The 17729-nt window shown below is 46.8% G+C and overlaps 1 long non-coding RNA gene across 1 annotated transcript; it reads right to left on the reverse strand.

The window, feature by feature from the left end:
• Positions 1-740: 740 nt before the first annotated feature.
• Positions 741-16548, reverse strand: LOC142069440 (uncharacterized). The gene is made up of 2 exons (XR_012665263.1): positions 15204-16548; positions 741-2462 (listed from the first exon to the last, which is right to left on the reverse strand). It is a non-coding gene; the product is annotated as an uncharacterized LOC142069440 (long non-coding RNA).
• Positions 16549-17729: the final 1181 nt, after the last annotated feature.

Here is a 17729-nt window from a genome sequence, read left to right on the forward strand (position 1 = left end):
GGATATGAGTCAGCAGTGTGCCCTTGTTGCCAAGAAGGCCAATGGCATTTTGGGATGTATAAGTAGGGGCATAGCGAGCAGATCGAGGGACGTGATCGTTCCCCTCTATTCGACATTGGTGAGGCATCATCTGGAGTACTGTGTCCAGTTTTGGGCCCCACACTACAAGAAGGATGTGGATAAATTGGAGAGAGTCCAGCGAAGGGCAACAAAAATGATTAGGGGTCTGGAACACATGACTTATGAGGAGAGGCTGAGGGAGCTGGGATTGTTTAGACTGCAGAAGAGAAGAATGAGGGGGGATTTGATAACTGCTTTCAACTACCTGAAAGGGGGTTCCAAAGAGGATGGCTCTAGACTGTTCTCAATGGTAGCAGATGACAGAACGAGGAGTAATGGTCTCAAGTTGCAGTGGGGGAGGTTTAGATTGGATATTAGGAAAAACTTTTTCACTAAGAGGGTGGTGAAACACTGGAATGCGTTACCTAGGGAGGTGGTAGAATCTCCTTCCTTAGAGGTTTTTAAGGTCAGGCTTGACAAAGCCCTGGCTGGGATGATTTAACTGGGAATTGGTCCTGCTTCAAGCAGGGGGTTGGACTAGATGACCTTCTGGGGTCCCTTCCAACCCTGATATTCTATGATTAATTTTGGAGAGTGAGAATAATTTCTTCTTTTATTAAAACAGTTCTAGTCAAACATTTTTAGACAGGGCTAGAGCAACAAACAAACAAATACCAAAACACTGCTTCTGACACATTTATTTTCCCTAAAAGTACAAGGAAAGTAAATTTAAACAACTATGATAACACAGAGTTAGGACTGAACAATGCAACATTACAAAATTAGGAAATGTAGAAGTTCCAGCTGAGTGCATAACTTTAACTGTGCATCCTGGCAAGTCTGCATTATGATATAGCATTTAATTATGTGATCTACATCATAAACTTAATATTATCATTTCATAAATGTTAAGTGCTTAACTGTACAAACCTAATATTACATTAACATTGTTTTGTGCTATTTGAGATATGAAATCAGACTTTCAGCTGAGCCTAAGTAGCATCCTGTAACCTATAACATCACATGCCACCCATAAGTAAGTTATTCAGCACTAAACCTTTTGGTTGTTTCACTCAGTCACTGTAACTAAACAATTACAATCTCTCTGGAATAACTGTTTACAAGCTGTCAATAAGAAGAGAAAATATTCTATTAAAAGATTTTTCCTCAGCTTCTGATGCTGCAGGGCATAGTTACACAATATGTCTTATCCAAATAACAGGAAAAAAAAATAGTAAGCCCCTTCCAGGCTGAAATTTTAAACATCCTCCACACCAATAGTGTATACTTAAAATTTTCTTAATCTGAACTCCAGGGTAAGTATTGGGCCTCCTTCCAATCCTTTTAATTCCAAAAACATCTCACCTAAAACAAAGTCTTGTTTCCTGAATCCACACTGTATCCAAATTGTGCCCCTCCAAAAACAGAGAGCAACCGTCTCCACCAAGAACTCAGAATGAAGCATACGTTCCAAGTTGCTATTTTTAATGCCATCTGACAAGGGTTTAGGTCTGAGTTTCCACACAAAACTGAGTTCTCCAGCTAGCCACTATTTAGCAGTCATTTGGTTTGTCCCCAACCCCTTCTTTCTTTTGACCATTTTTCCCCTTGCTTATTAGTTGTTTACCCTCCCTTGGGATAGCAAGCCCTAATCATCACCACCCTGATAAATGTGTTTGATACTGTGGACTGACGGTTAATGAAAAGACAGTTACCTTTTCTGTAACTTTGAGATGTGTTACTCATGTCCATTCCATGTAAGGTATGCATGCTCACCAAATGGACCAGTGCTGAAAGTTTTTCCCTCAGTGGTATCTATTGGGGACTGGCTCTGGCGCCCCCTTGGAGTGGCGCGCGTATGCCGTGGTATAAAGGGTGCCACTGGCTTCTCCCACCTTCAGTTCCTTCTTGCCGGAAACTCCGACAGTGGGGAAGGAGGGCAGGTCATGGAACGGACATGAGCACCACATCTCGAAGAACACCACTTACGGAAAAAGTAACTGTCTTTTCTTCTTTGAATGCTTGTTCACATCCATTCCATGTTAGGTGACATCCAAGCAGTACCAACAGAGGCGGGTAGGAGTTCATGGATGTGTAGCCTGTAACACAGTTCTGCCAAACCCAGCGTCATCCTTGGCCTGCAGGGTGATGGTTTACCCTGAACATGTGAAACCGAAGACCACGTCCTGGCTCTGCAAATGTCCTGGATGGGGACATGTACCAGGAAGGCTGCTGAGAACGCTTGTGCTCTCGTTGAGTGGCCCTTCACCAACAGCGGCGGTTGAACCTGCGCCAACTCATAACAGGTCCGGATGCAGGAACTGATACAGTTGGAGATCCTCTAAGAGGACACCGGCAGGGCGTTCTTCCTGTCCGCTATCATGATGAAGAGCTGTGTCGACCTGCGAAAGGTAAAACGCCAAGGCACGTCAGACGTCCAGGGCATCATGCAGTCGCCTCTCCTCATTGGTCTTGTTCGGTTTAAGACAGAACACCGGGAGGTACCTTGTCTTTGTAGAAGACTGTATATGGCGGTGTAGCCAGACAGCCAGCCCCCCCCCCCCCCCCCTCAGACCAGCATTGCTGGAAACACAGGAGGAAGCCGGAACAGGGCACTTAACATATATTCCAGCACAGCCTTTGAAGCTGTGAAAGCACAGGTGTGCTGCTACAATGTGCCTCTGGGAACAGATACAACGATTAAGCTCACAGCAGGCAGAGGCCCTGTGACAGACATGGCTCTTAGCCCCTACTAAATAGCGTGATGCACACACACCAACATCCTAGGTGGGAAAATATTTACCCTGATAAAAGAAATGTCCAGTAGTCGACACTTATTGTTTCTCTCCCTTGCAAGTGTAAACTACTCTTGCGAAAGCTGGCGTCACCCAGACAGACCAGCCTCAATTTGGCATAAGAAAGGAGAAAGAGAATAAAGGAGTACAGAGGTATAAGTAGGGGACCTACAGCACCATGATTTTTGAGTGCTTTTCACTATCTATCTGCTGGTCAGATAAGTGACAGCCTCCCAAGGCTTCTGCAGCTAAGAGGGTCCCTACGCCTTGTCCCTTATTCATCTTTCCGTGGAATTGAGTGACCGATCCTGGCTTGGCACCGCTGGAATCGAGAGATGCAAGGAGGGTAAGAAGCACCCACACCTGATCTCCTATCTTTAGTGTACACATATTTTGAAATAGAGCTCTATACTTTGTTTTCTTTCTTTGGGATTATGGCTTCAGTTTTGTAACTTGTTTGTGTGTGTAACATCTCTACATTTAAATAAGTAGCCACTAGCAATTTTGTAACCACATGATTAGAATCTAGCTTAATAAATTTTGGTAACCATTTATGCATAAGCCTGACTTGTTTTCTCTGGTTTACTGTAAAGCAGCCAACACAATTAAAGAACCTCAGCCGTTTTGGCTCTAAAGCCTGGCCATTAGGTGAGAGTACTAAGAGCCTAGCGTTGAGTTGTGCCGCCTCCACGGGGCAAACTCTTGGGGCACCTGTCAGTCAATCCTGGCTGCCCGCTGCGAAGGAGCTCTGAGCTCTAGCAGTTAAAGTCACGGGTGTGGAGAGGCTCTTAGTGCTGCCATTGGGGCACCTGTCAGTCAGTATTGACTGCCCGCTGCGAAGGAGCTCTGAGCTCTAGCAGTTAAAGTCACGGGTGGTTAGGACCTTGGGGCATCCGTCAGCCTAGCCCGGGCTGCCCGCCGCGAAGGGACAGTGCGTCCTAGCGGTTAAAGTCACGGATGGTATAAACGGGCATAGCTGGCACCTCACCAAACATCCTTGGCCGTCGGCTAACAGGCAGTTCCGAGGTCAGGGCTTTAATCTCTGACACTCGTCTAGCCGACGTCACTGCCACAAGGAAGGCAACTTTCCACGATAGGCGAGAAAGGGAACAAGAGCCCAAAGCCTCAAAGGGCAGACCTGTGAGTCTGGAGAGAACCAGATTGAGGTCCCATTGTGGGATAGGATCCCTAACAGGAGGGAAGAGCTTTTCAAGGCCTTTCAGGAACCTGATGGACATCTCATGCAAGAACACCGATCCAACCTGGATTGGTGGATGAAAAGCCGAGGTGGCTGCTAGATGAACTTTGATAGAAGAGCGGGCCAGGCCCTGATTTTTCAGGAGGAGCAGGTATTCCAAGATTAACTGCAGCGAGGTGTGCGCTGGGGAGAGGCTACGTTCAGATGCCCAGTGGGAGAACCTAGTCCACTTTGCCAGGTAAGTCGCCCTAGTGGAGGGTTTTCTACTTCCCAAAAGTAAATAATTAAAAGGAATGAAACTACATTTACAGGAGATTACAGGAAAGAGTGGCCAATGCCAGCAATCAGAATGGCAGAGACGACATATTTGTAAACAGACATGTCAATCATACATAAACATCAAAAACACACATAAAATTGATGAATATTTTAGGAGCAGTCTGCGTGTAAAATACTTCCGTGAAGCAAATAGAAGCTCACTACATTGTTTTGGATAAGGAGGAGAAGCCTGATCTAGCCATTGCATGCTCACTCCAGCCTGCCTTTAACCCCTGTTACTGCACATGTTTAGATTGCTCCAGTATGCTCAGTAATGGCAGATTATCGAATGCTGATGGGGAGCATTTTATAATGCTACAAGTTAGTTTCTCTTTTTCTGCTTCCCCACAGCCCCTCACGAGGGTCTCTAGATCGCATTGCTTCACATTAAAGCTCTTTCCTCTTTGGGTCTCTGTGTTGTGGGTGTTTGCTGTCAGATGCTTGACAGTGGGGGAGTTGTAACTTTGTGATAAAGAATGCTCTATTTTAAATAAAATTCAGCTGTGACGACCCTTGGTGTGGTTCATTTTTTAAAGTGCAGAACACCACATGCACTCTCTCCATCTCACTCTAGCTGTGTGTAGGGAGCCCAGTGCTGGGATACCAGGGTGCAATGCCCTGTGTGTATGCTCCCCCTACTGACACCCTCATACCCTGTGTGTATCCCTGTTCCAATTGTGGTAGTGACCCTGGTGGCCAGTATTCTGTGCGTCTCCCCTCCATGTGTGCAATGACCCCTGGTGGCCAGTTTAGGACATGCCATATGTGTAACCCTCTCCCAGGTGGAGGCAGTGAACCCTCCTGGACATGTGAGGCAGTACCCTGTATATATCCCTCCTATTAGGGCAGTGACCTCTGGTGGCCAGATGAGGCAGTGCCCTATGTATATCCCCCACAATTGGGGCAGTGTCACCTGGTGGCTAGGTGGAGCAGTGCCCTGGGTGTATCTCTTCCTCCAGTGGGGGCACTGACCCAAGATGGGTCAGTGGTTTGTGTGTATTCTCTCCTCACCCCCTTGGAAGCAGTGAAACCTGGTGGTCAGGTGGGACAGTGCCTTGTGTATTTCCCCCTCCTCACTGGGGCAGTGACCCCTGGTTCAGTAGTTGGGCAGTGCCTTGTGTGTGTTTCAGCAGCCCAGTCCACCCCACCCCATCCTACCTTGCATTGGGCCAGTGACCCTGATGGCTAGATGAGGAAGTGCTGTGTGTGTAGCCCTCAGGGCAGAGAGGAGGGGAATGACCCTGGTGGCCAGATGCGGTAGTGTCCCAGGTGTTCCTTACCTCCGTTGGGACTGTGACCACGGGTGTCCAGGAGGGTCAGTGTCCTGAGTGTATCCCATCACCTTTGGAGGCACTGGCGACCAAGATGGGGGCAGTGCCCTGAGTGTATGCCTTCCCACATTCTATGCAGTGACCCAGGGTGGCCTGGACAGAGGATGTGACGGGATCCCTGGGGTACAGCCTGGGACTGTGGGACCGCTGTGCCCCCTGAACTCTCTCTAGCCTGGGTTGTCTCTCACAGTGCCTTGCTAGTGACCAGCAGCAAACCCCTTCAGGTGCTGTTATCACTTAGCACAACCGCACATGGAGACCTGCATCCAGCTAGATTGCATGAATGCTCCCAGAGCCACTCATGAATCACACAGAGAAAGGCACCAGAGCCAAATCCCTCCAGCTTCCAGCACTGTACCTCAGGAATATACCTTTTTGCACTGCTCAAAACGAGCGGTGCAAATTTATTAATCAATTTATTCATCAATGGAAAGTGGATATACACTAGCCTTTGCAAACCTGAGCAGACCACCAAACGCTTCAGGTAAACTCACTAGTAAAGATAAACAGTTAAACAAATTTATTGACTACAAAGGATAGATTTTAAATGATTATAAGTGATAGGCAAAAAGTCAGCGTTAGTTACCACAAGAAAATAAAATATAAGCACACAGACTAATATAAGCAGTCTAAACTCTCAACCCTATTAGACTGGGCAACATCTAAATTAAGCAGTTTTTCTCTCCCCACTGGATATTGCATTTCATAGTACACAGATTTCACCCTTGAAACCTGTGCCAATCTCCTCTGTTGGAGTCTTAAGTCTTCTTCTCAGTGTCCTTGTTGCTTGCAGCATAGGTGGGGATAGGAGAAAGGCCAAGCATGGGCCCCCTGTGTTCTGTTTTATACCCTCAGTCCCATGTGCTTGGGGAACACAAGTCCAGGCATGTCTGCGGGGCATTGCTGAGTCTCCAGGCAAGACTAAGCAATTCCTCTGGTGTGGCCTCATGCAGGTGAGTCATTGAATTGTAGCTCCCTTGCTGGACAATGGCTGTTGGTGGGTTGTTTGATACCCCACCCAGGCCTTGGTTACTTTCCTTGCTGTTGGAACTTGGAACTGACTGAGGGGTCCTGTTTTCTGTACCTACAACAAGCTCTGTTTTATACTGTGTTCCTTCTGTTTTACCGGCTGGCTGAGAGTCACGTCTGACAGTGGAGTTGGGGTACAGGGCCCTCTGGCTTCCCCAGGAGCCCTGCCGGAGCGGACTCACTGCAGGAGGTGCACGGTGTGGCAGATAGCATCATACTGGCTTTCTAGGGCTCTACAACAATCACACACCCTTATCCCACCACCTAGATCCTTAAGAAATGCATAGGGGAAACTGAGGCACCCACACAGTATTCATAGAAAACATTAAGAACATTCCCACTTCGTCACAACAGGTTCAACAAAATATAATATATTGAAGCAGGCGAGTGCTGCTTCTGACTTTCCACTTTTAATTGACCCTTGAAATCTTGTGGTGCCAGTGCATTGTAGCTTCATTTTATCCCAGCAACAAATTCTTGATTTGTAGGACCACTAACAATCAACAACCCTAACCCTATATTTCTTTTAATTTTAGAAAGTATTTTCTTTTGAGGGTTGTTGATCAAAGAGTGCCTGGTTGTTTCCGTATTCAAAAGAGTATTAATAACATTGATATTCTTAGTTAAAGGTTTCAGAGTAACAGCCGTGTTAGTCTGTATTCGCAAAAAGAAAAGGAGTACTTGTGGAGGTATTGTTTCATGATCTCTGTGAGTATATAATGTCTGCTGCAGTTTCCACGGTATGCATCCGATGAAGTGAGCTGTACCTCACGAAAGCTCATGCTCAAATAAATTGGTTAGTCTCTAAGGTGCCACAAGTACTCCTATTCTTAGTTAAATAATTTTTTCTTACAATAGTGATATTGTGGAATAAAGGGAAACTATTGATCGCTTACAGTTTCCAGTCCATTTTTACATTATTTAATAAACTATATATTGGCTTACAGGGTGGTTGGGAGGGCGGGGGGAGGTGGGGGACTAGACCCATTCTGGGCACCACCAAAAATTATACAAACCTGCCATCCCTTAGGGATTACAGTGGATGAGAAGCTGGATATGAGTCAACAGTGTGCCCTTGTTGCCAAGAAGGCTAACAGCATTTGGGGCCAAGAAAACTAATGGCATTTTGGGCTGTATAAGTAGGGGCACTGCCAGCAGATTGAGGGATGTGGTCGTTCTCCTCTATTCGACATTGGTGAGGCCTCATCTGGAGTACTGTGTCCAGTTTTGGGCCCCAAACTACAAGAAGGATGTGGAAAAACTGGAAAGTGTCCTGTGGAGGACAACAAAAATGATTAGGGGACTGGAACACATGACTTATGAGGAGAGGCTGAGGGAACTGGGATTGTTTAGTCTGCAGGGTTCCAAAGAGGATGGATCTAGACTGTTCTCAGTGGTAGCAGATGACAGAACAAGGAGTAACGGTCTCAAGTTGCAGTGGGGGAGGTTTAGGTTGGATATTAGGAAAAACTTTTTCACTAAGAGGGTGATGAAACACTGGAATGTGTTATCTAGGGAGGTGGTGGAATCTCCTTCTTTAGAGGTTTTTAAGGTCAGGCTTGACAAAACCCTGGCTAGGATGATTTAGTTGGGGATTGGTCCTGCTTTGAGCAGGGGGTTGGACTAGATGACCTCCTGAGGTCCCTTCCAACCCTGATATTCTATGATTCTATGATAACCTTTCCCCTGATACCTTACAAGACATGCTTTATATGTAATATCACAATTATATACAGATGAGGAATATGGGGGTTACAAGACGCTCCCCTAAGGTATAGTATGGCACAGAGGGGTACTGGCAGAGCTATGGGGGGAGCCCCACACTCGGATAGCAAGGGGCTGTGGGTCAGGATTGTGGGGCACTGGCAGAGCTGAAGCCTAGCAGAAGCCTTCTGGTGCTACTTTGTCTAGCCCTAGAGCTACCCCACCAAGGTGCTCATGAACCAAGGCACTTCCTTCACATCACAGATGTTCAAGGAATTGTCTTCTCTCAATATGGCAACCACAAGCTAAGGATGGCAGCCTACAACCCACAAGGCAACAGCCTTGCAAGCGAGCCAATCAGAAACTGCTAGTGAGGCTGAGGATCCTGTCAGAAACATGGAACTTGCTAGAGCTAACCTACATTTATAACAAAACAGTGTACACCTCCAATAAGTACCCACTGAATGTCACTGGGCTCCCACTATTGGGATGGCTCACATGGGGGGATTCCTATGGAAGCATCAGACCATGGTCCTGGCCGCAAGCGAACAGAGGAGAAGAGTGAGGCGGCTGGAGGGGGAAGAATGAGGCACCGAAGTCCAGCCTCATGGCAGGGGAAGAGGAGAGCAGAGGGGAGGCACTCAAGCCTGATTCTGGGGCAGGGGGAACAGAGCAACAAGGCAGGAACATCCCAACAGTCTGAAAGGCTGAACGGGGGGTGGGGGGGAGAGGTGTCCCTCCTACTCAACTGACAGAGCAGCGCTTAGGGTGGCCAAGTCATGGAGCATGCCCGCTACCTGGAGACAGGTGTGTTTCCCCCATTTCCTCCCCTCCTTGCTACTCTGTGCAAATCTGACTGGCTGGGAGGAGTCCCACTCCAAAACAAGCACCCAGAATTAAATAGGATCACCTTAGAGGATTTGAGCCTATAAGCAGATGGAAGGTGGGATGGGAAACAAGACCAGGACAGGAGGAAGGTTTGGAGAGGGGATGGAATAAAGAACGAGTAGGAGGAGCAAATGCAGCAGCTCTGATCTCTGTGCTCACAGTGCATGCCAGCATCAGCGTGCATGGACAGGTTGGACTGACCCAGGGGCTGGGGGTTTGCATGGGTGCCGGGTAGAGAGTCTGTGTGTGTCTAGCCAGGTGTGTGTGTGGGAGTTATGTGCTGTATCAGAGGCAAGTGAGTCTGTGTAATTCCTTCCAGAGATCTTGATCTGGGGCTATTCCTGGCTTTGCCTAGGTTAGTTAAATATGTTGTTATATTGTTCAGTTTGGTGCTTGTTTCAGGGGTTAATTCTGACCTCATGGAGGGAGGGCTGGTGTTTGTGCAGAGACACATGCCTGGGAACTGAGACCACTCCCCCACACCCACACTCCCACACCCAAAAGCAGGGTGCAGGATTTTCTGTAATACCTATTTTCACTAAGTCTAAATTCGTCCCTCAGTGTCCCAAGTCCTAAATGGGCCTCAAGAAAATGAAGTCAGAAGTGTGGGACTCCATCCAGACCAATAATATACAGCTTCGTCTGGCCCCAGGTGGGCATTAGGTATTCTACCTACCATATTTAAAAAGGGGTCTTATTCATAAGTTGTACCCCATCAGCTAAAAAAAGTCATTGCTGCCACATAGGTACATATCTGGTGGGCACCACCAGGCTGGATGCATATGTTTAAATGTTATTGGGCATCCAATCTGAAAAAAAATCATAAAATCACTTGAGGAAAATCTAATTTTGAACAAAATTGGCAGAAGGCTTCTAAATACAATTGATAATGCAACTATGTACTCATAATAGTACAGATCTGGAAAGTTTGGGAAATATTTCTCAGGTGATACATTTTCTGCCTTTTCTTGTACTTTGTTGCCTTTGGTTAAAGCAAAAGTCTGTAGTCACATGACCATATGAGCTTGTTTATACCATAAAGAAAAGGAGTACTTGTGGCACCTTAGAGACTAACAAATTTATTTGCACATAAGCTTTCGTGAGCTACAGCTCACGAAAGCTTACGCTCAAATAAATTTGTTAGTCTCTAAGGTGCCACAAGTACTCCTTTTCTTTTTGCGAATAAAGATTAACACGGCTGCTACTCTGAAACCTGTTTATACCATGTAATACATCACAATAAACTCACATAAGAAAATTATAAAAAACAACACTGTATCACCTAAAGGTGAACACTTTTCACAAAGCAAAAAGAAAAGGAAAAGGAGTACTTGTGGCACCTTGTACAGATACAGACGGACATCATCTTCCTTTCCAAATGCAAACAGATGGACATCGTACCAAAAGGACTGAAGGTCAAAAATCCATTACAATCTACATACCACACAGACTATGCTGACAGCTTGTGCCTCACGCTCTCAAAGAAACTGCGGAATCACCTGATCAAGATCCTCTACAGCAAACAGGGAAAGATTAAGAATGAGCTCTCAAAAATGGATACTCTCATAAAGAACCAACCTTCCACACAAACTTCCTCGTGGCTGGATTTTACTAAAACTAGACAAGCCATTTACAACGCACACTTTGCTTCTCTACAAAAGAAAAAAGACACTAAACTTTCTAAACTACTACATGCTACAAGGGGCCACAGCAATGGTTCCCTCACCCCACCTAGCAATATTGTTAACCTATCCAACTATACTCTCAGCCCAGCAGAAGCAGCTGTTCTATCTCGGGGCCTCTCCTTCTGCCCCTCCACCCCCACGAACATGATACAGTTCTGTGGTGACCTAGAATCCTATTTTCGACGTCTCCGTCTCAAGGAATATTTCCAAAATACCTCTGAACAACATACTAATCCACAGAGGTCTCCCTGCCAACACTACAGAAAGAGGGATTCTAGATGGACTCCTCCTGAAGGTCGAAACAGCAGACTGGACTTCTACATAGAGTGCTTCCGCTGACGTGCACGGGCTGAAATTGTGGAAAAGCAGCATCACTTGCCCCATAACCTCAGCCATGCGGAACGCAATGCCATCCACAGCCTCAGAAACAACTCTGACATCATAATCAAAAAGGCTGACAAAGGAGGTGCTGTTGTCATCATGAATAGGTCGGAATATGAACAAGAGGCTGCTCGGCAGCTCTCCAACACGAGTTTCTACAAGCCATTACCCTATGATCCCACTGAGAGTTACCAAAAGCAACTACAGCATTTGCTCAAGAAACTTCCTGAAAAAGCACAAGATCAAATCCGCACAGACACACCCCTGGAACCCCGACCTGGGATATTCTATCTACTACCCAAGATCCATAAACCTGGAAATCCTGGCCGCCCCATCATCTCAGGCATTGGCACCCTGACAGCAGGATTGTCTGGCTATGTAGACTCCCTCCTCAGGCCCTACGCTACCAGCACTCCCAGCTACCTTCGAGACACCACTGACTTCCTGAGGAAACTTCAATCCATCGGTGATCTTCCTGATAACACCATCCTGGCTACTATGGATGTAGAAGCCCTCTACACCAACATTCCACACAAAGATGGACTACAAGCCGTCAAGAACACTATCCCCGATAATGTCACGGCTAACCTGGTGGCTGAACTTTGTGACTTTGTCCTTACCCATAACTATTTCACATTTGGGGACAATGTATACCTTCAGATCAGCGGCACTGCTATGGGTACCCGCATGGCCCCACAGTATGCCAACATTTTTATGGCTGATTTAGAACAACGCTTCCTCAGCTCTCGTCCCCTAAAGCCCCTACTCTACTTGCGCTATATTGATGACATCTTCATCATCTGGACCCATGGAAAAGAAGCCCTTGAGGAATTCCACCATGATTTCAACAATTTCCATCCCACCACCAACCTCAGCCTGGTCCAGTCCACACAAGAGATCCACTTCCTGGACACTACAGTGCTAATAAACAATGGCCACATAAACACCACCCTATACCGGAAACCTACTGACCGCTATTCCTACCTGCATGCCTCCAGCTTTCACCCTGACCACACCACACGATCCATCGTCTACAGCCAAGCTCTGCGATACAACCGCATTTGCTCCAACCCCTCAGACAGAGACAAACACCTACAAGATCTCTGTCAAGCTTTCTTACAACTACAATACCCACCTGCAGAAGTAAAGAAACAGATTGATAGAGCCAGAAGAGTTCCCAGAAGTTACCTACTACAGGACAGGCCTAACAAAGAAAATAACAGAACGCCACTAGCGGTCACCTTCAGCCCCCAACTAAAACCCCTCCAACGCATTATTAAGGATCTACAACCTATCCTAAAGGATGACCCAACACTCTCACAAGTCTTGGGAGACAGGCCAGTCCTTGCCTACAGACAGCCCCGCAACCTGAAGCAAATACTCACCAACAACCACATACCACACAACAGAACCACTAACCCAGGAACTTATCCTTGCAACAAAGCCCGTTGCCAATTGTGCCCACATATCTATTCAGGGGACACCATCACAGGGCCTAATAACATCAGCCACACTATCAGAGGCTCGTTCACCTGCACATCCACCAATGTGATATATGCCATCATGTGCCAGCAATGCCCCTCTGCCATGTACATTGGTCAAACTGGACAGTCTCTACGTAAAAGAATAAATGGACACAAATCAGATGTCAAGAATTATAACATTCATAAACCAGTCGGAGAACACTTCAATCTCTCTGGTCACGCAATCACAGACATGAAGGTCGCTATCTTAAAACAAAAAAACTTCAAATCCAGACTCCAGCGAGAAACTGCTGAATTGGAATTCATTTGCAAATTGGATACTATTAATTTAGGCTTAAATAGAGACTGGGAGTGGCTAAGTCATTATGCAAGGTAGCCTGTTTCCTCTTGTTTTTTCCTACCCCCCCCCCCCCCAGATGTTCTGGTTTAACTTGGATTTAAACCTGGAGAGTGGTCAGTTTAGATGAGCTATTACCAGCAGGAGAGTGAGTTTGTGTGTGTATGGGGGTGGGGGGGATGTGAGAAAACCTTGATCTATGCAGGAAATAGCCCGACTTGATTATGTAAAGAGTTGTCACTTTGGATGGGCTAGCACCAGCAGGAGAGTGAATTTGTGTGGGGGGGTGGAGGGTGAGAAAACCTGGATTTGTGCTGGAAATGGCCCACCTGTTGATCACTTTAGATAAGCTATTACCAGCAGGACAGTGGGGTGGGAGGAGGTATTGTTTCATATTCTCTGTGTGTATATAAAGTCTGCTGCAGTTTCCACGGTAAACATCTGATGAAGTGAGCTGTAGCTCACGAAAGCTCATGCTCAAATAAATTGGTTAGTCTCTAAGGTGCCACAAGTACTCCTTTTCCTTTTCTTTTTGCGAATACAGACTAACACGGCTGTTCCTCTGAAACCTTTCACAAAGCAATCACTCTGTATCTGACCTATCAGTCTTCATACTCAAACCAGCATAACACTTTCAAAGGATGAGCCTGTGAACTTAAATTAATAACTTTGATAGATACAAACTCAAGGTCTTCAATAAAGACACTGGATGTATGGCTTATTACAACGATCTGTAACCCATTAACCGTTCCTGTTTTGTCCTATAACTACAGGGCTGTTCAAAGTGAAGTGGCCCATTAATGGTCCCTTAAAATATGTGTTAATTAGTTATGCTAAATCAGTGGCTCTCACCCTTTCCAGACTATTGTACCCCTTTCAGGAGTCTGATATGTCTTGCATATCCTTAAAGGCTACTTGCTTACAAAATCAGACATAACAATACAAAAGTATCAGAGCACACTATTACTGAAAAATTGCTTGCTTTCCCATTTTTACCATATAATTACAAAATAAATGAATTGGAATATAAATATTGTACTAACATTTCAGTGTAACCCTAACCCTAAACAAGTAATTGTCTGTATAAAAATTTAGTTTTTACTGATTTTGCTAGTGCTTTTTATGTAGCCTGTTAAACTAGGCAGATATCTAGATGAGTTGATGTACCCCCTGGAAGACCTCTATGTACCCCTGGTTGAGAACAACAGTGCTAAACTATCTGTTCGACCTTGTATTTAGCTATGACACTCTGAGTACCAAGAAGAATTCTATGTATCTTGAAGGCTTGTCTCTCTCACCAAGCAGACAGACAGACAGACCTTGTTAGTACTATGGAGCCACTTTCTCCAATGCTGCCTATAGGGGCCAAGGGGTGTGTGTGTACCCATCTACTTACTCAGACCTCCCCAGGGACAACACAGTGGGGGAATTCTCCAACTACCAGAAGCTCGTTAGCTCCCTGGGGAAGGGCTCAGTTTTCCAGTCCGTGCCCCAGGGGGCTCCTCCAACCCAGGGAAAGGCCCCCTGCCCCTATTATCCTGGGGAATGGCCCTTACCCTCAGAACACACTAGGGAATGGCCCATGGCTCCCGCATATTCACCCACTCCACACCTCTGGATGTCTCCACAACATTGCTGCTTCCCAGGACTGGCTCTAGGCACCAGCAAAGCAAGCATGTGCTTGGGGCACCGCAATTCCAGGGGTGGCATTCCGGCCATCCCCCATTTTTTTTTTTTTTTGCGCTTGGGCAGTTGAGCTCTGGGAGCTTGGGGCAGCAAATTTTTTGCTTGGGGCGGAAAAAACCCTAGAGCCGACCCTGCTGCTTCCCTACACCCTAGGGAGAGGCCTTTGCAGGAAGAACAGTGTCCCCATGCACTTGCCCTGACTCAGCTCAGCCCCTTTGCCAGCAGCTCACAACTACCCATCCAAGTGAGGAAGCAGCAGCACCAATTCACATCTCCCCCCATATGATAACTAAAGAGCCTTACGCACTGCAGATTGTGACAGCATCAAAGTGCTCAATCATCTGTACCGTGCGGTCCTTGGTCCAGAAGGCAGTGACATCTGAGCTGTTCTAAGTGCCTTTGGTTGGACTCATGGCATCCACCAGCCACAAGAACTGGCAGGGGAGCAGCTCAGACCCCAAGAACGGGTATGTGTAGAAGTAGTAACATCATTCAGGGACCGCTGACTGTGGCTGTGCAGAGGACACAGGACCTTGGCTGGGCAGGGACTGGGAGTGTTGGAGGGACTAGTCTGCACTGCCTATAGGGGTGTCATGCCTTTCAGAGGCCCAATGCCAGACTCAGCCCCAGTCTCTGGGCAGGGGCTGGGATCGCTGGGAGGGTCTCTTCTGTGCCTCTTAGAGGGGGTGTCCAACGCAGGGGCCTAGTGCCAAGTTCAGTTGGGGGGGGGGGAGAGGCCTGGTAGTGCTGGAGGATCTCTGTAGAATACAACTGAAGTCACAGCAGGTGGCCCCAAACTGCACAAATTGACTTGACGCCAGACTCTTGTGATGAGAATCTGGATGGGCGGGGAGGAGTGAAGCGGTGGATTGTGGGAGAGGTGTTTATCCCGGACTCCATCTTCCATCAGCCATTGAGAGGCCCGACCGGGACCATTTCCAGGGCGTTGCCGATGCGACGCTGGCATAGTACCGCCGTCACAAGAAAGTCAGAGAAGAGGACGGCGCCAGGGTCATGGCGAAGGGAATCCATCTGCTCCATGCCTCGTCGGAGTAGTCTCCCTGCTCTGCACCATGCGAGTTGTATTCTCCTGCGTGCTGGGCTGCAGCAGGGAATCCCACGCCGCACGCTCCCAGGCCTGCCATCTCCAATCCACTGCCAACACCCGCCCGCATTCTCAATGGTTCCAATACCCTCCAGCTCTCCTCACTGAATGAGATGCAATCTGAATCGCCACTTGTTCCCGCATCCCAATATCCCCAGTAGTAGAGCGTTCAATAACCGTGGAAATGTCCAGTAACTGTTTTTGGTGCCACACTATGAGAGCACACATAACGGGATTAAGACTTCTGGTACGGTTCCCGCTGAGACACTTAAGCACGTAGCAGGACAAATAAGTTTCGTAGAACACGCTTAGGGCGCGAATCAGATAAATTACTTTCGGTTATTACGTCCGGTGGGATACTATTAGAAAGCGCACCTAGGCAAAAAACTTCCGATCACTTTCCCCGTGGGACACTATTAGAATGAGCATTTCGGTAAAAGACTTCCGGTCACTGTCCGCAGGCGGATGATTCCGGTAACTGTTGCACGTGGAACATCATTCAACAGCACGCCAGAGCAAATAACTTCTGGTCACTGTTCCCTGTGGGTTAGTGTTAGCTTACCGCAGTAAATGGTATCCGGTCACTGTTCCTGGTGGGGCAGTATTAACGTGCTTACCGCAACAAATAATTCCGGGTCACTATCCCAAGTGGGACACTATTAAAGAGTTACCGGGGCAAATAGCTTCCGGTTACTATGTCCAGACAGGACTTCCGGTCACTGTTTGTAGTCGAACAATAGTAGACCTTTTACCAGGCTACTTAACTTCCGGTCACTGTTACGCAGCTGTTAGGACGATAAGCGGCGTAGTGGAGGTTACTGGGACGGACTTCGTTTAATGTAAACAGATTAATGTAAAGCTGTCTGCTGGGCGCTACTGGGTCTCAGTGTATCATGGGAGTTGCAGTCTCCACCCTGTGCCCAGCCTGATGATTTCCCGTGTCAGTGTTGGATTATTTTGGTTATGGTAGACTCCAGCTGGGGCCCAGAATCACTCCCCAAAGTGTTGTCCTTTTCCCCACCAGCTGTAGTCTCCCCCTCCCTGGTAATATTATCATGTGAACACATGACTTTAATGCCGTTTTCTGTGGGTTGCCTGAGTGCTGGGGATGGTCCTGGGCGTGGAAACACCCAGATATTGCATATGTGTGTGTAGCACTGCTCATGTGTACCAGTGATTGCAGGAACAGGGCCAGACCCTTTATGGGCCTGGTTGTGTAAAGGACAGATTTTTACCTTTATAAATAGAGCTCTTTGAAATCATTGAACAGGAAGGCTGTAGCATAAACAAGTTTTCCAGTAAATGTGAATTCCTATTTTTTGCTTCAAATTGCACCAAGGCAAGTGGGCTTTGAAGGCCTGTGTGAAAAATGGGGTTGAGTGTTAACATAATTGGAATAGCTTTATTAGGCCCAGGCACAGCTGCTCATTCAGAGATTCAAAGGAAGGGGTGTGATCATCCCTATATTACAGATGAGGAAACAAGCAGAGGACTTTTCCCAATAGCCATTTACTAGTAGGTGATATGTGAGATGGAGGCTTAATGGAGTACAAAACAATTTCATTGCCTTATCCTGTTTGCTTTTCTATTTCAGTAGCTTTAGCCCTATCAAAAGGCTTACAAATGCTCCAATAGGACATAAAAAAAAAACGTGTTTCACAGTAAATATATAAACAAGCAGCCAAAAATCCTCATGAGTGAGGCTAGTAATGTGGAAAGTAACTCTTG

Source organism: Caretta caretta, chromosome 16 (assembly GCF_965140235.1).
Source record: "Caretta caretta isolate rCarCar2 chromosome 16, rCarCar1.hap1, whole genome shotgun sequence".
Lineage (NCBI taxonomy): Eukaryota > Metazoa > Chordata > Testudines > Cheloniidae > Caretta > Caretta caretta.